Source organism: Pantherophis guttatus, chromosome 3 (genome assembly GCF_059756535.1).
Source record: "Pantherophis guttatus breed Tessera chromosome 3, ASM5975653v1, whole genome shotgun sequence".
In the NCBI taxonomy this organism is placed as follows: Eukaryota; Metazoa; Chordata; class Lepidosauria; order Squamata; family Colubridae; genus Pantherophis; species Pantherophis guttatus.
In genome coordinates this window covers 193,262,864-193,288,504 of record NC_142065.1, presented here as the reverse complement: position 1 = coordinate 193,288,504, position 25,641 = coordinate 193,262,864, and the positions used below count along the sequence as shown (strand labels likewise).

Sequence of the window (25,641 nt, the reverse complement as noted above, 5' to 3'; positions counted from 1 at the left end):
GAAAAATAAAGTCCAGTTGCTTTTTGAAAAAAGGGACAAAAAAACAAAAGAGCTGATTATACTTAAAAAAGGATTTGAACTCATGGGGTATGAATGTCACAAAATGGATGCCCTTTAGGAGGGAGGAAATATGGACTAATACCTACATAAATAAATGTTAACATGTTGCTGATGAAAAGAAAGAAGCTGGACTCCAAAACGCCAAATATACTAGAGTCCTGGTGGATGGAGTTAAGGTTACCAGGGCAACCAATAAATTTTGTATAAATTTGGCTAGCCTTGTGGCAAAGAATAATGTCAAGTGATCGAGGGCCGTCTCATGGATTCTCAACGAAGTTCTTCTAAAATGTGTACTGATTCCACTTTCTAACCCTGCCATGCCCCCGTCGAGCCTAAATCCACAGGGGAGGATGAGCCGGAGGTGTGGCTGACAGAGACTGAGGGGGTGGCTTCGTTGGTTTTGGAGGAATGGGAGGGAGGAGCAGGACGAAGCAGCCCGGGCCCCTCAGGCTTTAGACGGCTTGCCAGCAGGGAGGATCAGGGGCAGGACGACCGAGAAAGGTGTTGTGGCTCCGTTACCTGAGCCTGTGTCATCGGCAGGAGAGGACTCCGAGAGTGAAGGAGAGGAGTTGGCAAGGCCTCCCTCTCCAGGACCCTCCTCTCTGGCAATGCCTTCGGTGCCCGCCAAAGGGCAAGAGATAGGGCCAGGGCCAAGCACGTCCACGCAGCCACAGGTGGACAGTGATGAGGGTAATGAGTCTTGGCTGGATCCTCGGCAGCATCGCAGAGATAAGCGTGCACAATTGAGGAAAAGGCATGCCAGAGATTAGTCTGAGTCACTGGACCACACCCCACAGGGTATAAAAGGGGGTGAGGTGGCCATTCAGACTCTGTGACAGACAAAACTAACTACTATCGAGTCACATTGCATCTTTGGAAACAACATTATCGGCCTTGGATTTATTTTACGAACTGGACAATTCTTGACTGTGGGTATTTTGTTTATTGAGTAAAAGTTCTTGGCAAGCAGCTACTGGGTTGCTGCCAAACATCTTATCGGAAGAATTGGTTGTCTGCCAGTTTATTTAACCCCCGGCTGTCTGTTTGTGTGCATGTGGGAGACGGGGACAGAACAAGAGGGCAGGCAGTGGAGATGAAGAGCGATAGAGCTCAGATGATGAGCAAGGACCGCCCAGTGCTGATCCCCAAGTGCGGAGAATGGAGAGGAGGCAGGAACAGTGCTGGCTGACCCGACGACTTGGGAGGAGAGACCCCTGCCCCTCTTCTTCACAAGGCACACGTGGGAACTCAGACTTAAGGAAACACTGTGGGAAGGGGCGTTTGTCAGGAACAAATGCTGAATTCGTGGAGTTTTGTGTGCCGTGGCTGACATTTGGAGTTTCCTAGACTTCTTGCCAGGGGTGGTACTCACTTACCTTCACTACTGGTTCGCAAATGTGTAGGATCTGCGCAGGGCCTTCCGCGCATGTGCAGAGTGTCAAAAATAGGACATGATGATGTCTGGGTGGGTGGCCGGAGCCTCCTGCAGTTGCCGCTACTGGTTCGCCCAAGCCGGATAGAACTGGCTGAATATCACTACTGCTTCTTGCCTTATTCCTAGCTTCTTGGACTAATTTCATTGTTCCTTTGTTTCCTGAAACCATTGCCTTTTTCCTTTGCTTCCTGGACTCATTGACTTATTCCTCTGCCCCGCTGGATTTCTTGCTTTGAAGCTGTTGTGCCAACTGTATTTTGCTGGACTACTTACAGCCAAAGGCTGCTGGAGGTGTGGTGGTGGGGAGCACTTTGTTCTGGGACTTGCCATAAACATGGGAGGGTTTGGGGGAAAGCTGGAGCAATAAAGGGGCATTTTGAACCATCAGCTGACTGTGTTGCCTCCATGCCTTGCCCCGGATCATCACAAACCCCAAATCCAGTCTGTACATGTAGTTCTCAATTTATGACCACAACTGAGCCCAAAATTCATGTTGCTAAGCGAGACATTTGTTAAGTGAGTTTCGCCCCATTTTACGACCTTTCTTGCCGCCATTGTTAAATGAAACACTGCAATTGTTAAGTTAGTAACACGATTGTTAAGTGAATCTGGTTTCCCCACTGACTTTGCTTGTCGGATGGTCACAAAAGGGGATCACATGATCCCAGGGCACTGCAACCGTCATAAATATGAGTCAATTTACCAAGCATCTGAATTTTGATCATGCAACCATGGGGATGTTGCAACAGTCGTAAGTGTGAGAAATGGTCATAAGTCACTGATGCCAGTGATGTTTTTTTCAGTGATGTTGTGACTTTGAACAGTCACTAAACAAACTGTTGTAAGTCGAGGACTACCTATACAGTGAAAGCAAGAATGAAATACTCATTCCAAGAAGCAGAGAGTACTATCTGGCATTAAATGGGGTGGAAAACCATGTGCCGTTAGCAACCAGGCCTGCTAAATATATTCGTGAGTTGGGTTTGGCACTTCTGTTCCATAGCAACAGTTGTCAACTTGTATCGGTTTAGGATAGGAACAGGCATGCTGCCACCCTAACAGATGGGTAGGAATAAAAGCATGCCAGCATACTAGTCTTAGCACTGACTTGGGATAATGAGTTTAACAATATTTAAAGACATATTGCAATGTCTTTCTAGCTTTAATCTATTCCAGTTGAAAGCACAGGGATGAATGGATGGGTTGAGAATCATGATTTGTGATTTGTTTGCTTAACCAAAATAAAAAGTTTTGCTGGGTTCAAGTGAGATTATTCTTGGGGGAAATCTACTTACCCGTATTTTTCGGAGTATAAGATGCAACTTAGTTTTTGGGGAGGAAAATAGGGGGGAAAAATTCTGTCTACCAGGTATTCATCTGGCTAGCGTCCTTAGTCTGGTCAGCTTCAGCACATCAGTTTGCTGGTTTTTATCCCCTACTTGGGGATAAAAAAACAGCTTCTAAAGCACAACTGATCTTTGGAGAGAGAAGCAATGAGAAAAGCAGGCAAAGCATGGAGATCGCTTCACTCGCTAGCGCCTCATTAGGGCTGAAAAAAAGCTTCTAAAACACAGCTGAGAGTCAGAGGGAACAGGCAAAACCCAAAAGATCGCTTCACTCTGTAGTTAGGGCTGAAAAAAAGTTTTGAAAAACCTACATTCAGAGTATAAATCACACCCAAATTTTCAGCCTCTTTTAGGGGGGGGGGAAGTGTGTCTTATACTCTGAAAAATATGGTAGGCTTGCAACTTTAAAAACATACCAGGTCAAAAGAAAACAACATGGTGCCTGTAATTGCCATAAAAGCTCTAGACAGATTGTAAGGGATCCTAAAAACATAACAGTGGTTGTAATCTCACGACATTGCCAAACCTTATGAAATTTTGTGGGTGGTTTTTTTTAAGCTTTCAGCTTTTTTCTTTTCTAACATCTCCAACAATTGGCATCCCCTGCTAAAACCTATTAAGAAAGTACAAAGTCAAGAGCTGTAAAATTCCTTCTGAGTGCAATTCAGCTAATGTCCTTCTTCCCATGGTGCTTAGTCCTGCCATTGAAACCCAGGGAACTTAAAAGCAGTTGGTTCAGCAGGATTGTGCCCTTAATTAACATTTGCCTGCATGTATGCCCCATTGCTTCCATTTTAGACTTCGTTGGCCTGACTAAATAGATTTCCACAGCACCTTCTCTTGAGGCAGCAGGGAGAATGCCAGCTGAGATACCAATTAATGCTAATTTCTCTGTACTGAAGTTAATCTTATTGACTTCAGTGAGTTACTGAACTTGTGAAAAGTGCTTGCTGAAAATGGTGTCATCCAGTGGTGGGATTCAAATTTTTTTACTACTGGTTCTGTGGGCGTGGCATGGCTTGTGGGCGTGGCTTGGTGGGCATGGCATGGGTAGGATACTGTAAAATCTCCATTCCCACCCCACTCCAGGGGAAGAATAGTGTAAAATCTCCATTCCCTCCCCACTCCAGGGGAAGGTTATTGCAAAATCCCCATTTCCTCCCAATCAGCTAAGACTCGGGAGGCAGAGAATAGATGGGGGCAGGGCCAGTCAGAGGTGGTATTTACCGGTTCCCTGAACTACTCAAAATGTCCGCTACCGGTTCTCCAGAAGTGGTCAGAACCTGCTGAAACCCACCTTTGGTGTCATCTCCCAACAACAATCTTTATTACAGGTTGTTGTTGTTGTTGTTGTTGTTGTTGTTGTTTTGCTTTAATTTATATGCCGCCCTTCTCCGGAGACTCAGGGCGGCTTACAATGCGTTAAGCAATAGCCTTCATACTTTTGTATATATTTATACAAAGTCAGTTTATTGCCCCCGCAATCTGGGTCCTCATTTCACCTACCTTTGAAAGGATGGAAGGCTGAGTCAACCTTGAGCCTGGTGAGATTTGAACTTGCAGTAATTGCAAGCAGCAGATGTTAATAACAGTGCTTTAGTCCACTGTACTACAGGCTCTTAATTACAGTCACAGACCAACACTAAAGTGAAACATTAAAATAAAAATAATTAAAATAAAATATTAAACATGTCATGTCAGAATGTCTACGGAGATTTTAGGTCATCCTGGTTGTCCCAAAGATGCTTTTTTTCAAGAGGCAACTGGACTTTCTGATTTCTCTTTGAAATCATTGAGGCTACCTGGAGGTTTATCTGTGTCGTCAGTGTCATCTGAGTAGTGCAAATGGGTGTGGAGCCTTTTTGGAACTGTTGAACCTCCAGGTGGCCTCAATGACTCGCTAAAAGAATGCAAATGATCAGCTGTCTGCAAGAGGTATAAATCCTTCCATTCCCCACCATCCAGTCAGAGCTGAGGAAGCTTCTTGGATGGGAAGTGAAATGTCTTCAAAGAAAAACCAGAAAATCCAGTTGCCGCTTGAAAAAAGTACTTTGGGTCATCTCAGAATGTTTTAATGTATATAATCATCTGGAATCTCAAATAAAGGGGGAGGGGTATCTGCACCTTATGCATAAGGGGCTTATTTCTAGATAAAGGTAATGCTGAGCCTACAACCATTTGTTTAGTAACTGTTCAAAGTTTATTTAACAACTGTGGTGAAAAAGATTGTAAAAATCAGGCACAATTAATTTAACAACTTCTTTGTTTAACAACAGAAATTCTGGTCCCCAATGTGATCATAAGTTGAAGACTACCTCCAAATGTGTATCTTATTTGGGCTGTTTTAAGAAACAACCCAGTGTTAAACTGCCATTAAGACTGTATCTTCCTGTTCTGGGAGTGACTTTTGAGTAGAATTAGCTTGAATTAAAAAAAAAAAAAGGTTGATTAAAAAAAAATAGAAAAATACACAGTATATTTCCAAATATAGCCACGGTAATATGATTACTATTTAATGATCAAAGGTTACTTTTAATTTAACATAGCATAATTAGATTTTCTCTAACATGGCTCAAAGATTTGATACAATTAAAACATAAATGAATATTAATGATAGAAGGCCATGACCTCCAACTTGGTTGACATGGTTTCCTTTGGGAAGGGAAAAATATTTTCCCTTCCCAAAGGCACATGTTAAGAGATGCTCTGTTAAAAGTCTGAGAAAAGATTAAAAAGAATCATTTCAAGAAAATCCCAATTTGGTTATTAACAATGGAAGCAATGATACATCCAAATACTACAGATCTAAACAAAATGGTGAGATTTTCAGAACCATTAGATGTAAAAGGAGAATTAAAATCAGTGCAAGATCTGAAAGAACAAGGATTAAATCTGGAATGGTGGCCATACTTACAAATTGAAACTAGATTTTAAAAAGATAAGGAACAATACGGTATAAACAAGGAACAATTGGAATTGGATAAAATATTATTAGGATCGGGGAGAAAAATGATTACAAATATTTATAACTTTTTATTAAGATATAAAATGGAAGAAGAAACAGTGAAGGAAACGATGATAAGTTTGGCTAGGAATTTTGGACACACTATAGAATTGGAAAAATAATTAGATTTTCTCATGTCTCTATAAACTAAGCAAAACTGGGCCTGGATAGGGCTCAGATGCAAACTATCATGGTATTACATGACAGTAAGCTAGACTGAGAAGTCAAAACAAATCCTGGAAGAAGACAACAGCAAACCATTTCTCTTCTGTTACCAAGACAAATATACCGATGTGTTTTTGAAGTTACTATGAGCTTGACTAGAACATCTTACTTTTGTCAAAACGGAAAAAATTAGCATGCTGTTTTGATTGCTAAATCAAATTAAGTGTTGATACAACTTAAAGTTGCATATGTCTTTTTTGTGCTGCTGGCTCATATTCACTTGGTAATCAGTTACAGGTAGTCCTCAAGTTACAACCACAATTGAGCCCAAATGTTAGGTTGCTAAGTGAGACATTTGTTAAGTGAGTTGGCCCCATTTCACAACTTTTCTTGCCACAGTTGTTAAGTGAATCACTGTAAATGTTAAGTTAGTCACATGGTTGTTAAGGGAATCTGGCTTCCCTATTGACTTCGCTTGTCAGAAGGTCGCAAAAGCGAATAACATGACCCCAGGACATTGCAACCGTCATAAATATGAACCAGTTGTCAAGCATCTGAATTTTGATCATGTGACCATGGGGATGCTGCAATGGTTATAAATCACTTTTTTCAACACCACTGTAACTTTGAATGGTCCCTAAATGAACTATTGTAAGTCCAAGGTTTCTTCCACAATTACCATGACCAAACTATTATCATCTGGATGGGGAGTAACAGGCTTCGACTCAACCCTTCCAAGACCGAGTGGCTGTGGCTTCCGGCGTCCCGATATAGGCAGTTGGTGCCATCGCTGGCTATTGGGGGTGAGTTATTGGCCCCCATGGACAGGGCTCGCAACTTGGGCGTCCTCCTGGATGCACGGCTGTCTTTAGAAGAGCATATGACGGCCATGGCCAGGGGGGCTTTTTATCAGGTTCGCCTGATTCGCCAGTTGCGTCCCTTTCTGGATCGGGACTCCTTACGCATGGTCACTCAGGCACTCGTCACTTTCCACCTGGACTACTGCAATGCTCTCTACATGGGGCTCCCCTTGAGGAGCACCCGGAGGCTCCAACTGGTGCAGAATACGGCCACGCGGGGGATTATGGGAGCGAAGGGACGCTCCCATGTGACACCTCTCCTGCGTGAGCTGCATTGGCTTCCAGTGGTCTTCCAGGTGCACTTCAATGTGTTGGCTACCACCTTTAAAGCGCTCCATGGCATAGGACCTGGGTATTTGCGGGACCGCCTTCTGCCGCCGATAGCCTCCCACCGACCAGCACGCTCCCACAGAGAGGGACTCCTCAGGGTGCCATCAGCTAGGCAATGTCGGCTGGCGACCCCCAGGAGGAGGGCCTTCTCTGTGGCAGCTCCTGCCCTCTGGAACGATTTGCCCCCGGAGATACGAAGGATATCGGATCTCCGGGCCTTTCGCCGTGCCCTGAAAACTTTTCTTTTCCATCAAGCAGGTCTGGCGTGAAACCCCCCCCCCCTTAGTCTTTTTTAGTTTTTTAGCTTTTAAATTGTCAATGGTTTTTAATTTGAATTGTTTTAAATTTGGGCCAAAGTTATGTAATTCTTCTAATAATTTTAAATTTTGTATTGGTATGTGTTTTAGTTCTGGCTGTGCACTGCCCTGAGTCCACTAGGAGAAGGACGGTATACAAATTGAATAAAATAAATAAATAATAAAATCTCCCCTACTATACCCATCTATCTGATTTTTGTTCCTTCACTGAAAATATTCTACTTCTCTCTATTAATTTCCTTATATAACTATCAGCCCATTTCTGTTAACTATCAAGATAGTGTAAAAGAAGAAGACAAGGAGGAGATACAATGAAATTAACAATGACTGATGAATTAAACTAGGGGAAAATATATTAAGAGAGTTGAAAAGAGAATTGGAAATACAGGAAGATACTTTTGAAAGGGAGATAGGGCTTGGGCAGAAATTTTGGAAATTTGAGAGTGGAAGAGGGTAGAGATGGGAGAAATACCTAAGATTGAATAGCCAAGAAGCAGATGCAGAGAGAGATAAAGATCTAAGAGAGGAACATGGGAGGCAAGTCAAAAAAAAACCCATAACAATTGAAGTATTGAAGCGGGCAAGAGACGATGGATAGATGATTTCTCTTTTTTGTTGTTCTGATTTGCTTTTCTTTTTCTCTTCTCTTCCCTTCTCTTTTTCCCTTCTTTTTTAGGTAGGTGACATGACTAGAAGTTAGGTAGGATAGAAAGAAAAAGTCTTTTAATAAAGGGTGATATAATTAAAAGCTAGAATAAGAGATAGAAATAAGAGAAAGGGGGAACATTAGTGTATACACTTTTATATAATAAAATAAAAGCAATAACAAGAGAAAATATGGAATAATTGAATAATGACAGACTACAACTTAATATAAATGTGTATTATTATTAGAAATATATAAGTTGATTGAATGTAATAACTATGATTAATTCTACTAGTTGAATTTGTATTAGAATGTATGACGCCCAAGTGCCACACTGTTCATGCATTGATACATACATATATATATATAACAAAATAAAAAACTTGAAACAAAACAAAAAGAGGTTTAAAAGGTATTCCTGTCTTCTAAATTAACAATTATCCATCCCAATCTTATGATATCTGCATGTTTGCTAAGTATTCTCTCCATCTCTTTCTCCAAATACAGTCTTCCATGAGTGAAAAACCCAAGACTGAATTTTGCTGGTCAATTCAACTCTTCAGTTTGAAGAGGAACTATTGATTCACATAAGGCCTCTTAAGGAATGATTTTCTGAACCAGCTATACAGTACCTCCGCTTAATTCTCATGCTATCCAGCCCTTCCTAACTAGGTTAGTAAAGAGGATGTCCTAGAATACTTTGTCAAATGCTTCAGCCAAATCAATATGTATTATGTCTACACCTTCCTATACTCTGAGAGAGTTACTCAATCAAAAAATAAGGGTAAGCAAAATTTGATCTGAATATCCATGCTGCCTTCTGACAAATATGTCATTGTTTTGAATGACCAGTTATAGAATAACAGAATAACAGAGTTGGAAAGGATCTTATAGATCATCTAGTCCAGCCCCCCACCTACACCATTTCTGACAGGTGGCAGTCCAGTTTTTTCTTGAAAGCTTCCAGTGATGAAGCGCCCACAACATCTGAAGGCAAGCTGTTCCATTGGTTGATTGTTCTCACTGTCAGAAAATTTATCCTTATTTCTAGGTTGAATCTCTCCTTGATCAGTTTCCATCCATTATTCCTTGTCTGACCTTCATGTGCTTTGGAAAATAGCTTGAATCCCTCCTCTTTGGGACAGCCTTTCAATTATTGAAACACTGCTATCATGTCTCCCCTGGTCCTTCTCTTCACTAGACTAGCCATGTTTAGTTCCTGTAACCTTTCTTCATATGGTTTAGCCTCCAGTCCCCTAATCATCTTGGTTGCTCTTCTCTGCACTCTTTCTAGAGTTTCAACATCTGGTGTTATGATCAAAATTATTCTAGGTGTGGTCTTACTAAGGCTTTATAAAGTGGCACTAGTACCTCACATCCCTCTGTTAATGCAATTTAGGATAGCATTGGCTTTTTTGGCTGCTGCCACACACTATTAGTTCATATTTAATCAATTGTCCACTAAGACTCCAAGATCCCTGTTCAATACCTGATTTTTTTATGATCTGCTGTAGAATCTTCCAAGATATCAGTCTATAATTTTGTGGATCATCTTTTTTCCCCCTCAGAAGAAAAGAACAGCATTTGCCTTCCTGCAATTAACAGAACACTGGCGAGGCCTTTTGTAATGATAAACTTCATAGGACTTTAATTTGTTTTTGGAGAAATACGATCCATAGTATTTGCAATTAGACTGGAATAGTCAAGCAAGGACCTGGTTTACTGGTTATCCTAAAGTGTGAGCAGGGAAGCATAATGGAAAATGATTCTTTAATAAATCCATTTCCACCCCACCCCCACCCCAAAAATATGATTTAAGATGTAAAGCACTTTAAACTGAGTTCTGCAATGCTTGGCAACTAATGCAGCTGTTCCAAGGAAAATATTGTTGGGGGAGTATCTATATTACTTGCATAAATTTGATCTAGTTTTTTATTCAATGTAAATCAAATTAATTCATAGGTCATGTTCATCCTGGCCCTACCCAATTTATGGAACGCCATGCCAAAACCAAATTTGGCCCCAGGCCTAAAAAAATTTGTACCTCCCTAGCTTATCCATCGCTGTACTTTGGCAACAGCATCCTCCACCAAGTGAAAACTCTGAATAATATTTGAGGTAACATTGGCCTGAAATCTGAAGTTCCAATTCCGTGAAATTGGAAAGCCAACACCTCCTTTTCTACCTCATTCTCAGAATGTTTTAGAATTAATTTCAGATTTGCATTGGTTGTGTATTTGTAGGCGATGATTGCGAGACATATAGGGGGGTGGTGGCACTTTGAGTTGTTTTTCTTCACCCATCTCTATCTCACTCGGCAGCCCCCCTCCTGGTTTGAAAATGACAGATGGAAAAACTCCATCCACAATGTTTTCCTTTGCATTAAATGCTGGAAGGGTGGAAAGCTCAGTAGATTGCGTGGTTTGGCAGCCGAGCGAGAAAAATCTAACAAGTGCCTTTCTCAGAGAGAAAAAAATTAAATAATAAGAAATGGCATTACTGTAGCCTTTCCCCTTAGAATCTGTAAAACTCAGCTGCCTGAATCTGTTGCTACAATCTGGTTAATTAGAGAGCCAAATCGTGCTTGCTTATATTTTCCAAAACCCCTGGGGAAAGTAATAGGGGGCTTATTCATCCTACATTTTGATAAAACCTGGAAGAAGGCAGAAAAATGGAGAGGCCATGATTTTTACTATTAGCTCTATTATAATTGGCTTGAATTCCACAAAAGTGTGGAACAAAGAAAGTAAGGGGATTAAAACTTGGGGCAAACTAATGAGAGATTGTCAGCAGAAGTGAGGAAATTGAGAGCTAGAGGCCTTGTTGCATATATCTGTAATGGAAAGAAGTCACAAGCAGAAGAAATAAGGTCTTTGGGGAGGCTGAGGTAAACTGAGGCAAAGTTTAAAGGAAAGAGAGATGCAATTATGACTGAAAATGAGGAGACCTGTTGCATAATCATTAAACTTGCTTATCTTTCACAAAGATGTTGTAGGGGTCAGGATACATTTATGGCTGTCTTCACATAACTATTTTAACCATGGCAGGTGACAAATTTATCTAGCAAGCTTATTTGTTTTCTTGGTGTTAGGCTTGGTTGGGATCATTGTGGTGCAACATAAAGTAGCCAATTTGGATAATTTGGAGAATGGGTTTGGATTGTGGTGGATAAAAAGGCAATAAATCCGAACTAGACTGTGGTGTTTCTCCGTGTCATATAATATATGTGGGTATATGCATAATTTTGTATTTATTTATTTCTTTTGTCGAAGGTGATCCTTTGAGAGGTGTATGCAATGAAATTTCATTTTAACGTATGCCGATTAGTGTACGTTCAAAGTGACAATAAAGTTATTCTAAGTCTAAGTCTAAATAACCACCAAAAGTTTATTATAAAATTATTTATGTAATTATTACCATCAATAAATGGATATTCTGTGATTCAGTATGCAAAGCTATAAAACTGGTTGTCCTGGCAATCAGTTGGCAGGAAGAATTCCCTGGCTCAGTGACTTGCTAGAATTCAATACTTAAAGGATCACTGGTTCAAGCAATATTTTTAGAATAACTGGAGATTAAAGTACTATTTACTTTTTAAACTTACTTATTTATAAGTCACATTCTTCTTTTGTGCAGCTTTCCTATTCATTACAGGTAGTCCTTGACTTAGGATCAAAACTGAGCCCAAAATTTCAATTGCTAAGCAAGGCAGCCATTAAGTGAGTTTTGCCTCATTTTACGACATTTCTTGCCATAGTTGTTAAGTGAATCATTGCAGTTGTTAAGTTAATAACATGGTGGTTAAATGAATCTGGCTTCCCGATTGACTTTGCTCATCAGAAGTCTGCAAAAAGGGATCACATGACCTCGGGACATTGCAACTGTCATAAATATGTGCCAGTTGCCAAGCCTCTGAATTTTGGTCATATGACCATAGGGATGCTGCAAAAATTGTAAGTGTGAAAATCAAACACGTCACTTTTTTCAGTGAAATTGTAACTTCAAACAGTCACTAAAAAAGTGGTTTTAAGTTGAGGAAAACCTGTAAATGCATATCCTTAAAAAAGGAAGGGAAATATAACTGAAAGAATAGAATAGAATAGAATAGAATAGAATAGAATAGAATAGAATAGAATAGAATAGAATAGAATAGAATAGAATAGAATAGAATAGAATAGAATAATAAATTCTTTATTGGCCAATATGTGATTGGACATACAAGGAATTTGTCTTTGGTGCATATGCTCTCAGTGTACATAAAAGATACATTTGTCAAGAATCATAAGGTACAACACTTAATGATAGTCATAGGGTACAAATTCTTCTTCTTGTTGTGCCATATCCATCATCGGATATTGGTCATCATGTTGGCAATCCTATTTTTGTCAACAGCCGTATGAATAAAAATAGGGAACAAATAAGCAAGTGAATCGTACTAGGAAACAATCAATATAATTCGTAAGGATACAGCAACAAGTTACAGTCATACAGTCATAAGTGGGAGGAGATGGGTGATAGGAAGGATGAGAAGATTAATAGTAATAGTAATGCAGACTTAGTGAATAGTTTGAATTAGAAAAACATGTAAACATAAATACAAAAAAACCAGCAAACCACAAACTATTATCCTACATTTGCAAAAAACCCTCCATTCTTCCCTTTCCTTTGATCTTGTTATGCCTTCAGAAAATAAACATACTTTTGTCTTTTTGTTAGTAAGATTAAAATTATGACAAGTGACACTGAAGGGTTTTTGCCAAATTATATTGCCTGTACAAAGCAAACAAAACACATCTACTTTTCTGTTCTCGTTCTAAATTTCTTTTCTGTCACTTTTCTAGACCTTTGCCCATCCTGAAGCCGATAACTTCATCATGCTCTGACAGCACATAAATTCTATGATTTTCATTCTGATGTTATTTTATAGCATTACCTCACCGTGTGCAGAAACTCTGAGTTAATATACATTATTTTTTCAAAGGGGAGGAGAGATTACAAGGACACTGCAATTTTCACTGCAGTGTCCTTGCTCTCTTTCTCTCTTTCAATCTCTCTCTGTGGATTCTCATTCTTTTTTACAGAAAAGAAAATTAAGCGCACTTCTCCTGCTATTATATTACATACCACCATATTAATAGAAATTAGGGATCTGTTGTCAATGTTCTGACTGACAAGTCTTTAAAACTCTAAACTAGACTCTTCAGCTTAGTTTCTCTTTTCTACCTTGTTTGGGGGTTTTCTCTCTCCACACCCAATGTTGCTTTCTCTTTTCTCTCACCTTTTCTCCTCCTCCTTAATTTCTATATACATACACATACTTTGTTAATTTTTTACAAAACGTAAAAAATAAAAACAAACAAAACCTATTAAAAAGGAAAAAGTTATAGGAAGGAAATGTGCAAAGGAATAAAGAAGAATAGAAAGATACAGAATAGCTTCCAACTTTCTTTGATATGGTTACAAATATACATTAAATTTGGTCTAAATTCAATAACACTTAATTTAAGTAAAACTATTTAATATTTCTATAATCATAAACATTTCTAATCATCGAATCCTAAAATTAATATAGCATTTCTTTCAGTTTCTAGCAAAAACTCTATAAATCTTTTTCACATAGAGCAAAGTCTGACAACGTTTCATCTGTTTTCTGAAGACTGTTGAGTCTGATTTGCCATAGCAGGTAGAAGAATTTAACTGCCCGGTCTGATCTTGAAAAACCCAAGTAAGGTCAGACCTTGTTAATATTTGGAAAAGAGACCACCAGGAAATTTCTGAGATATCGGCTGTGTTGGAAAGCTTAAAAAGCATCTCAGAAAATAAGAATACAGAAAACTGTATGGATATGTCCATTGAGTCACCAGAGGCGGTAGAGTTTGACTTGATGAAATCTTTTTTAAAAACTCTAGAATTTAGAAACCTACTACTGTATAACAATACTTTTCTATTATTTATGCCTCAGAATTGGGAAACTGTGATCTGGGAAATGTAAAATAGTTCTCATGTATTTCAGATTCTAGGGCTGAATAATTTACAAATTCATATATGTTACTAAATATAGCAAAAAGAAACTGGAAAAACACAAATTGAAGAAACTATAGCTGATTTTATGGGATAAAAATCCATGGGTTTGAGAATATAGCATGAGGGGTTTTTTACCTGCAATTTTTTTTTTAAAAAAATGCAATCATCTACCTCATGTTGCAGCCACAAAATTGTGCCAATAGCAAAAAATCCACTTCTTTTTGTCTTTTTTTTTTTGCACCAGTTTGGTGCAGAAGAACTTCAGGTGTCCCAGATTTTGAATCAGTCAAATGTAATTCGTTTAAAATTCTGACATTGTGTAAGAAAGCCAATTTGGTGTTTTAACTACACACAAAGAGATGTAGCACACCTAACAAATGCCAGGAGTTTTCTTTAAGATAAGAAAGGCATCCAAATCAAAATGTAGCTAAAAAGATTCTACTGCAACTAACTGTTGCTTCAGGGAATGAAAATGTGTAACAAAATGGAAATACGGCAGTGGTAGATTCTTACATTACTCAGGTGGGTGGGTCAGGTTTTGGGGGTTTTGGGATCTTAAAGCAGAGCATGATATTTTGTACTATAAAAATACAGTAGGTATGAGTCTGACAGTTATTTCTTTCTTTCCACCCACTGTTTAGGTTAAAAACCATAAAGGCCAAGTTTTAACAGTACCCCTCAGAGGTCATAAAATAATCTGCATATACACAAATAATACTGCTTAAAAGATTCACAGTAATTTTATTTAATAGGTCAAATGTAGATGATTTCTCACAACATTCCTTGTTTTAGATTAAATCCATGGAATTTCCAGATATAATATAAAATCATCCTTTCAGCAACCATGAATCACAGAGGCTTAGATCATGGCCAGGACAGGGGTGGGTTCTACTTACTTTTACTACTGGTTCGCAACGAGATCACGGGTGCGCCTTGCTTCTGCGCATGCGCAGATCGCTTCTGATGACATCAGGGTCAGTGGGAGGAGCCTCCCACCGATTTTACTACCGGTTCTATAGAACCGGTCCGAACCAGGGGCAACCCACCACTGGGCCAGGGGGACAGAGGGAATGCCATGATGTTGGCCACATAGGCAGACAGGACTATTCCATAGGAGAGGGTTAGTATGGTGATCATGACCACATCAAACATGCTCGTTTTTTATCGGCTACCCAGAAGCTAGTGGGATTTTTTAAGCTTTCAGGGGGGAAGTAAGTGTTTCTACTGAGATATGTAAAGCTTTTTTGGTAACAATGCATGCTGGTCTTGTTCTCCACTGCAAATTGAAGATTAATCATATCTCTGGAAAAAAATAAATGAATACCTGAAGAAATAAAAAACATTAAGGATGAGCCACGATGGCTCAGTGGTTAGAATGCAGTAATGCAGGCTAATTCACTGCTCACTCCAAGAGTTCGATTCTGAGTGGCTCGAGGTTGACTCAGCCTTTCATCCTTCCACGTTCGGTAAAATGAGGACCCAGATTGTTGGGGGCAATACGTTGACTGTGAAAACCGCTTAGAGGGAGCTGTAAAGCACTATGAAGCAGTATATAAGTCTAAGCGCTATTGCAATTGCAGAAGAGCAGAGACAAATTATATGGACCTATACAAGTAAGACAAGTTTATGAAGCTAAAAAAAAGTATGGTACTTGGACCAGATGGATTATCAGGTTCTTATTATAAATTTTTTGAAGATGAACTTTTACGACCTTTATGAAAGGTTACGAACTCTATCTTACAGGGAGGAAAGATGCCAGAGGATAAGATAGCACTACTCTTCGATGAGAGATAAGGCTTTAACAATAAATTATAGGCATCATTATTGATTAATGATAAGTTATTTATGATTGTGGCTGATAGACTGAAAATGATTTTGCAAGAATTTATTCATGAGGATCGATGTGGTTTTTTACCCTAATAGACAATTAAAGGGCAATATTAGAAAGATCTTGGACATTTTGGAATATTTGCAGCAACATAATGGAAAACAAGCTGCATTGATTTTCCTGGATGCAGAGAGGCATTGACAATTTGAACTGGACTTTCTTGTTTACACTTTTGGAAGATAAGAACTTTGAGAGAAGTTTATAAAATGGTTAAAATCAATTTATACTTTACAGGAAGTAGATCAATTTATATAATAATTGTTAATGAAGATTTAACCTTGTGATATACAAAAAAGAACAAAACAGGGATGTCTACTATCTCCTCTCTTGTTTATTTTGGTTCTTCAAGTACTGAATAGAAATATAAAACAAGATTAGAAGACTATGGGAGTAAAGATTAAAAAAGAAACTTCTAAATTAAGGGCTTTTGTAGATGACTAGATGTTGGTTTCAAAACATCCTTTAATGGGAATTGAAACATTGATAGGAAAGCTAAAAGCAAATTTGGTGCATGAGCAAGTTTTAAGAACAACAAACAGAAGACAAAGATGTTAAAAAATATGACAATAGAAGATCAAACAGAACTGATACAGCAAATGAGTTTTAAGATTGAGAAGAACATAAAATATCTGAGTATCACTATGACAAATATGAATTATATGTTATTTCAAAATAACTATGTTAAGAAATGGAATAGAAAAATTAAAGACATGTCAAGTTGGGAGAAATTACAATTGTCATTGCTGGGAAGAATTTCTGTGACAAAAATGAATTTCTTGCCTTGAATGACGTTTTTGTTACAGACAATATCTATTTTGACAATTGGTACAGTGGCAAAATGTCATATCTAAATATGCAAAGGAAAGGATTGGATTTACCTGAATGGAAATTGTATTTTGCATCTTGAATAAAAGAGTAGGTGCTGCTGAGTTAAGGGTTTTTGCATTCCAGACTTCTTTTTAACTCAAAGCAAATACAAAATAAAATCAAGAGGAGAACAGGAGGTAGAGGGATATTAGTTGCCATTGGTTATATTATTTACAGGTATTAGAAAGATTTAAAGTAAAGAAAAAAAATTATGGTTTTGAATATTATAAGATGGAGGATCCAATCTGGATCAGTCACCCGAATCAAAGGTTTAGTCTTCAAAGCTTCTAGACTTATGCTGGAAGGGAGAAGGCAACTTCTCTTTCACCAGAAGGTGTGTGAGCTCCAGGATAGGTTCCAGCAAAAGTCTGAAAGCTCAGAAGACTAAACCTCTGATTCCAGTGACCGAACCCAGATTGGATCCTGCAACATTATCCTGGGACACGTATATTGGCCTTCATTCATTGTAAAACTGAGTGTCAACTCTGAAGCGAACCTGGATAAAGCCATCTTTTGCTTCCTCGTAGTTTTAACATTTAACAGATTAACAGATTGGAAGGGACCTTGCAGGTCATCTAGCCGAATCCCCTACCCAAGCAGGAGACCCTACATCTGTCTCTACCTAGGATCGAACTCACAATGTCCTGATTGTGAGGCAAGAGCTTGCCACGAACCCTGAGAGGGGGAAGGGAGGGGGGAAGTAGATAGACCAGCTAACCGTCAAAACAAAAAAAATGTCCTGTGGGAACCAAGGTTATCTTAATAGGTGGCTGTGGAAGGAGGAGTAGAGTGATCAGGCAGCCTGCCAACTACTTTCATTGGACAATGTGACTGATGACATCTGGGAACTTTTGCTCTTTTAATTAGGTGAAAACTGCGGGAACTTTTAGAGTTGGTTTTCACCAGCTGTGCCAATATGATGTATCCAATAAACATGTTCTTTGATGAATCTACCTGCCTCAGAGTTCCGCTTTCAATGGGTGCATTACTCGAAACGCTGACATTGAGCTTAAAATAGAATGGCACACAAATGATGAACCTGTAATTGCTAAAATGTGTAAATCTTATTGAAATTTGAACAGGGAGAAAGATCACAAGAACAATGGCATTTTGTGGCATTTTTGCCAGATTTGAAGTGCAGATTCCTCCTGCACATCAAAGGGTTTCCCCTCCGAAATCGCCTTCAGAGATATAATCTTCTCTGCCAGCTTGCCCATAACTTTCTGAGGAAGGCAGCAGAGAAAATTGCAAATAGCGACCACATGATTGCAGGGCTCTTGCCAACCATTTGTGAATGCAAAATAAGTTGCCAAGCTCCCAAACTGTGGTCATGTGATGGGGAGGGGGACAATGCAACATTTTACAATAGCCAGAAGTGCTTTACAGTTTATAAAGGCAACACAGTTCTAGGCTGCATTAACAGAGGGATAGAATCAAGATCATATAGAGTGTTAATACAACTTTATAATGTCTTGATAAGACCATACTTGGAATCCTGCATCCAGTTTTGGTCACCATGATGTAAAAAAGATGTTGAGACCCTAGAACATGCGTGTCAAACTTGATTGTATCACATGACGTATCGTGACCTATTGTGATGTTTTTTGCCTTTGCGGAGCCGAGGTGGGTGTGGCCTGCACGTGATGCATCCGGACCACGGGCCACTAGTTTGACACCCCTGCCCTAGAAAGAGTGCAGAGAAGAGCAACAAGACTGCATTTATTTACGTCTTTAAGGTTTTCCTGTGTTTACTGTTCACTGTGATAGCGCAAGAGAAGAGATAATGTTCAATTAAACATTATGGTAATGAGAAAGATACATTTTTCTCCCATAGCATGAGAAATTGGTTGTCTACCAGTGTGGTCTAGCAATGAATCTGCAGTGTTATTTTCCTTTCATAAAAATAAATTCAAGAAGGTTACAAGGACATTTTTAATTAAAAATATATATATATCCACAGAATATTCATTTAAAGTTTTCAGCAACCTTGACATGATTTCCAAAAGCCCATTCACTCAAATGACTTTGCTGTCTGCCCTTATAAATATGGATAATATTTCAAGAATGATGATATCAAATCAAGAAGCTTTGCATAGGAAGAAGAGGCAGAAAGAGGCCAACTGCAAGTTCCTTAAAGACAGAGGATAATTTCCAAAGCATTTTTACAGAAGCTGGTGAAAATGGGAGCAAATGGTGTGTAATTGAAACCTGCTTTAAAACTATGCTTGTACTATTGCATTATTACAACATTTTAACTTCAGTGGGTTTGTAAATGGCATTTAAAATTGACTTCTAAGACACTTTCAAGTTAGTGCTTCCTCTCTCTCTCTCTCCCTCTCTCTCTCCTCTCTCTCTCTCTCTCTCTCTCTCTCTCTCTCTCTCTCTCTCTCTCCTCAACTTATTTTAACTATAATCATGTTTGGTGTTGATTTAATTCTTGCAGTTAAATTCTGCTTCTTGTCAAGGAACTCAAGTTGATTTCAATAGGCCATTCTCTCATCAAAGTGGCTACTTTGAGAGAATACAGCTGGTCTAAAGCCTTCTAGAGAGCTCCATGATTGATGGGGGGCTTTTTATTTACTTAGGGTATGGCAAATACATACGCTAAAGCAGAGACATCACCCTGCCAACAAAAGTGCGTATAGTCAAGGCTATGATTTTCCCAGTTGCAATGTACTGTTGTGAAAGTTGGACCATAAGAAAGGCTGAGCACCAAAGAATTGAGGCCTTTGAACTATGGTGCTGGAGAAGACTCCTGCGAGTCCCTTGGACTGCAAGGCAATCAAATTGGTCAGTCCTAGAGGAGATCAACCCTGTCTGCTCTTTAGAAGGTCAGATACTGAAGATGAAACTGAAATACTTTGGCCACTTAATGAGAAGGAAGGACTCACTGGAGAAGAGTCTAATGCTGGGAAAGATTAAGGGAATAAGAAGAATGGGACGAAAGAGAATGAGGTGGCTGGATGGAGTCACTGAAGCAGTCGGCATGAGCTTAAATAGACTCCAGAGGATGGTAGAGGACAGGAAGGCCTAGAGGAACGTTGTCCATGGGGTTGCGATGGGTCGGACACGACTTCACAACTAACAACAACAAATACATGGACTTATTGTACTTCAAATTAATATACAGTCCACCCAGCCATTCAAGAATAGGATGGTCTGTGTTGAAAAAAATCAGACATTGGGCCGGTGTAAGCTCATGATGGACATTCAGACACAATGTGATGGATATTTTGTTGAGGAGCACCACAGTCACACTGAGGGGTAGAGACAAGACCTCACTTTAAACAATGAGTCCTGGCAGACCATGTTGGGTACAGAACCTGTTCAGAGTTGACCCAAGCTGGTGAGGAAGGTCAAAACCTGGCACCTTTTGTGTAGGGTCATCTCCGTAACTGCTTGTATCTGGGTATTCAGCAGCCCATTTGGCTTTCCACAGTGTGTTGGTGTCAAAGTTGTTAGGCAGCTGTTGAGTGAGTGCCAGAGAAAAGGGGGACTTGAATCTGGGTCTTTCCACAGTTAATACCACACCAGCATTCAAAATAGTTACTTGGAAAGTTTTAATGACTCAGTGGGTACTTTAACCCTGGATCCACAATTCCACTTCAATAGTCTATCCTCAATCCACTATATACTGGTACTCCTAAACTTACAATCATTTGTTTAGTGACCATTCAAAGTTACAACACCACTGAAAAAGTGAGTTATGTCCAGTTCGAACACTGATTCGAACTGATTCAGTAATCGTCTGGATTACTGCAATGCTCTCTACATGGGGCTCCCCTTGAGGTGCACTCGGAGGCTCCAACTGGCGCAGAGTGCGGCCGCGCGGGTGGTGATGGGAGCGACATGGAGTTCCCATGTGACACCTCTCCTGCGCGAGCTGCACTGGCTCCCGGTGGTCTTCCGAGTGCGCTTCAAGGTTCTGGTTATCACCTTTAAAGCGCTCCATGGCTCAGGACCTGGTTATTTACGGGACCGCCTGCTACCACCAATAGCCTCCCACCGGCCAGTACGCTCCCATAGAGAGGGGCTCCTCCGGGTGCCGTCGGCCAAACAATGTCGGCTGTCGGCCCCTAGGGGGAGAGCCTTCTCTGTGGGGGCACCTACGATTTGGAACGAGCTCCCCCCGGAGATACGTAGGATCCCGGATCTGCGCACCTTCCACCGCGCACTTAAGACTTTTCTATTTTATCAAGCTGGCCTGGCCTAAATCTTCCCCCTTTTTAAATGTGGAAATTTTAAATTTTTAAATTTTAAACTCGTCTTTTTATAGGGGTATGGGTAAGGCATTTTAAATTGGGGAGCCATTTTAGATTTAATTCTGTTTTAAACGTATTTTAATTGTTTATATTGTATGTTTTTAACTTTGGCTGTGCACCGCCCCGAGTCCTTCGGGAGAGGGGGCGGTATAAAAATCTAATAAATAATAATAATAAATAATAATAATAACTGATGACCATAGCAGCATCCCTATGCTCATGTGATCAAAAGCCAGGCACTTGGCAACTGGTATGTATTTATGACTATTGTACTGTTCCAGGCTCATGTGTTCACCATTTGCAACTATCCCAGCCAACTTCTGACAAGAGAAGTCAACGGGGAAACCATGTGGTCATTGCTTAATGACCACACAGTTCACTTAAAACTGCACTGATTTGCTTAACAACCACTGTAAAAAGATGGCTTACATAACAACTGCCTTGCTTAGCAACATAAATGTTGGGCCTAATTCTGGTTGCATGTTGAGGTCTATCTATATTACAGTTATTTTGTTCTTTACATATAAGGGGAAGGGGGTACTTGCTTAGAGTGTTAGGGAGACAGAATACCGAGTATTTCCTTATATATTTATAAAATGCACTATTAAGAGTTTGGGGCAATAGCATATCTTAATCCGTCTTGCATTTTACTCTACCATATCCTCTATCTGCTTATCTATTCATCCTAAATAGAATAACACTTATTGTTTTAAACAAAATTGATTCTAGTAAAGCCAATTTTCCTATTGAACAATGAGGATGCCAGTTACAAAATATAAATAAAGGAGAATATCTGTAGCTCAGGGTTGACATGAGGGGTCCTTGGTGCTCTCTGAGCTGGTTTGGTTCTGCAACCCAATAAGACAGACACAGACTTCAGAGGATAATTAGAACTGCAGAGAAAACAATTGGTACCAACCTGCCTTCCATTGAGGACCTGTATACTGCATGAGTCAAAAAGAGGGCTGCGAAAATATTTACAGACCCCTCGCATCCTGGACATAAACTGTTTCAACTCCTACCCTCGAAACGACGCTATAGAGGACTGCACACCAGAACAACTAGAGACAAAAACAGTTTTTTCCTGAATGCCATCACTCTGCTAAACAAATAATTCCCTCAACACTGTCAAACTATTTACTAAGTCTGCATTACTATTAATCTTCTCATCGTTCCTATCACCCATCTCCTCCCACTTATGACTGTATGACTCTAACATTGTTGCTTGTATCCTTACGGTTTATATTGACTGTTTCCTAATATGATTTGATTGCTTATTTGTACCCTATGACTATCATTAAGTGTTGTGCCTTATGATTCTTGACGAATGTATCTTTTCTTTTAGGTACACTGAGAGCATATGCACCAAAGACAAATTCCTTGTGTGTCCAATAACACTTGGTCAATAAAGAATTCTATTCTATTCTATTCTATTCTATTCTATTCTATTCTATTCTATTCTATTCTATTCTATTCTATTCTATTCTATTCCTTGTTTTATTGTAGATGTTTCATTACCCAAACTAGGTAACATCATCAGTGCTAGTAAGGAGTGAAGTTTGCTGTCAGTTTATATACTGCTGTCAATTTATAAGCAGAATATAAACTGCCAGCAAACAGCACTCCTTACTAGCACTGATGATATTGCCTCGCTTGGGTAATGAAATATGTCTGCAAGAAAACAGGCAAGCTCAGAGAGCACCAAGGACCTCTCACAAAATATAAAGAAACAAATCCCCTTTAAACAGACATGAATAAATACGATTCTCTCAACATCAAGATTTTCACATCACTTGGTCACTGCTGCAAATGAATGGGTTGTACCCATTGTTTTTCTTTCTTGGCAGAAGTGAAATGAAGTCATTCTTTTATCTAAGACACACTGTTTTCTTTTTGGGCAGAGATAAAAATGCTGTTCCTTTGTATGCATATAGTCACCGCAAGCCTTTATAAAAGCTGATTTGCACATGGTGCTCCCCGGCACAGGATACGACAAATGACATACATAATTAATAATGCACCAAAATAGCCTTTAACATTTTATTGTTTCCGTTGGGCATTGGGTAATCAGCAAAAGTCTGATGCTCTGAAGATAAATATTGCTAATTACGTCAGACCACTCTGGCATGAGCGCTGAGGCTCACTTACATTAAAGTCACAGAGCGATTTTTCATGATCCAATACTGAATATAAGCACCCCTTGTAATGGAGTCCATCCACAAAACAGAGATAACCAGCTCTGGCCTCAAAAGAAAAAGTTATAAATTAAGAGAATGATGAGATCCAATGCTTAACCAGGCCTTTACACTTTTTTTTTTTAATTTGATTTATATGCCGCTCTTCTCCGGAGACTCAGGGCAGCTTACAATGCGTTAAGCAATAGCCTTCATACTTTTGTATATATTTTTTTTATATACAAAGTCAGCTTATTGCCCCCACAAACTGGGTCCTCATTTAACCTACCTTAGAAAGGATGGAAGGCTGAGTCAACCTTGAGCCTGGTAAGATTCGAACCTGCAGTAATTGCAGGCAGCTGTGTTAATAACAGGGTGCTTTAAACCACTGTACTACCAAGGCTTGTTGGTAGCAATTGCATATAGCAGCACCATATTGAAAAATCCTCCTGCATTTTTTTTCTACCAGTTCTGATTCAATTTGATGAGAAAACATATATTTCCAACATTTCTTTTAAAGGAGAAAGGGAAATTGGGTTAGTTCTGATGCAAGGGTAAAATCCAGCAGGTTCTGACAGGTTCTGGAGAACCGGTAGCGGAAATTTTGAGTAGTTCGGAGAACCGGCAAATACCACCTCTGGCTGGCCCCAGAGTGGGGTGGGAAGAGATTTTACAATATCCTTCCCCCAAGAGTGGGGAGGGAATGGGGATTTTGCAGTATCCTTCCCCTGAAATGGGGTAGAATGGAGATTTTGCAGTATCCTTCCTCTGCCACACCCACCCTGCCACGCCCACAGAACTGGTAAAAAAAAATGAATTCCACCACTGTTCTGATGGGTAGAGCATGACAACCTCATTTAGTTGCAAAGGGACTAATGGGGATGTGTCAATGCCCTGTTTTTCATTGATAATGATCATTTTCTCTGGTTTCCTATGTTTGAATTACAATCCAAGGAAAGAAATTGCAAAGGAACTCTTCCAATCGAGGTCTTCCAAATTGGAAAGGATATATAGGATAAGGGCATTATCTTACAGAGGTCATAGTCTCCCAATATATAGATAGATAGATAGATAGATAGATAGATAGATAGATAGATAGATAGATATAGATATAGATATAGATATAGATATAGATATAGATATAGATATAGATATAAATATATAAATTCAGATTGCAAAAAATTGCAGACTGCCAATAGGTGCTTTACAGCAAATCAATAAAGTCAGTAAATTCATCCACCTTCATAAAACCAATGAATCTTTTTGACCTTATTCTATCTCAAACCAGTCAATCTGAAGTTTACAACCCAAAGAACAACAAATCAGAGTGTAGAGAATCCAGGAAATTGAAAAAGGTTTCAGCGGCAATCAAAAGAAAATCAAGAGATGCAAGAAACATATAGTTTCTATATGCAAGAAACATATAGTTCAGTGCCACTGTGTAATTTCACATTGATGACAACTATCTCCAAACTGGCAAATGATTCTTTCCAGCAGCTTCATAACATAAATATTAAATAACATAGCTTCTTCAAAGGTATCTTTGCTCAACCATAAAAAAAATAAAATTACAAGTTCTCAGTGGCAAGATGGAATCCTTAGAAGGAAGAGATCCAACATACAAGTAGTGACACAATTCTGGTTTGGTTCTGCAACCCACCAAGACAGACACAGACTTCAGAGGATAATTAAAACTGCAGAAAAAACAATTGCTACCAACCTGCCTTCCATTGAGGACCTGTATACTGCACAAGTCAAAAAGAGAGCTGGGAAAATATTTACAGACCCCTCACATCCTGGATATAAACTGTTTCAACTCCTACCCTCAAAACAAGGCTATAGGGCACTGCACACCAGAACAACTAGACACAAGAACAGTTTTTTCCCGAACGCCATCACTCTGCTAAACAAATAATTCCCTCAACACTGTCAAACTATCTACTAAATCTGCACTACTATTAATCTTCTCATCGTTCCTATCACCCATCTCCTCCCACTAATGACTGTGTGACTGTAACCTTGTTGCTGGTATCCTTACGATTTATATTGACTGTTTTCTAATATGATTTGATTGCTTATTTGTTCCCTATGACTATCATTAAGTGTTGTACCTTATGATTCTTGATGAACGTATCTTTTATTTTATGTACACTAAGAGTGTATGCACCAAGACAAATTCCTTGTTTCTATTCTATTCTATTCTATTCTATTCTATTCTATTCTATTCTATCCTATCCTATCCTATCCTTAAAATTAGATGCAA

General features: G+C 39.2%; 1 long non-coding RNA gene across 1 annotated transcript in view; it reads right to left on the bottom strand.

The window, feature by feature from the left end:
- The window catches only part of LOC132709032 (uncharacterized), a 51,216-nt gene that overhangs the window by 12,630 nt on the left and 12,945 nt on the right, over positions 1-25,641 (bottom strand). The window lies entirely within an intron of this gene.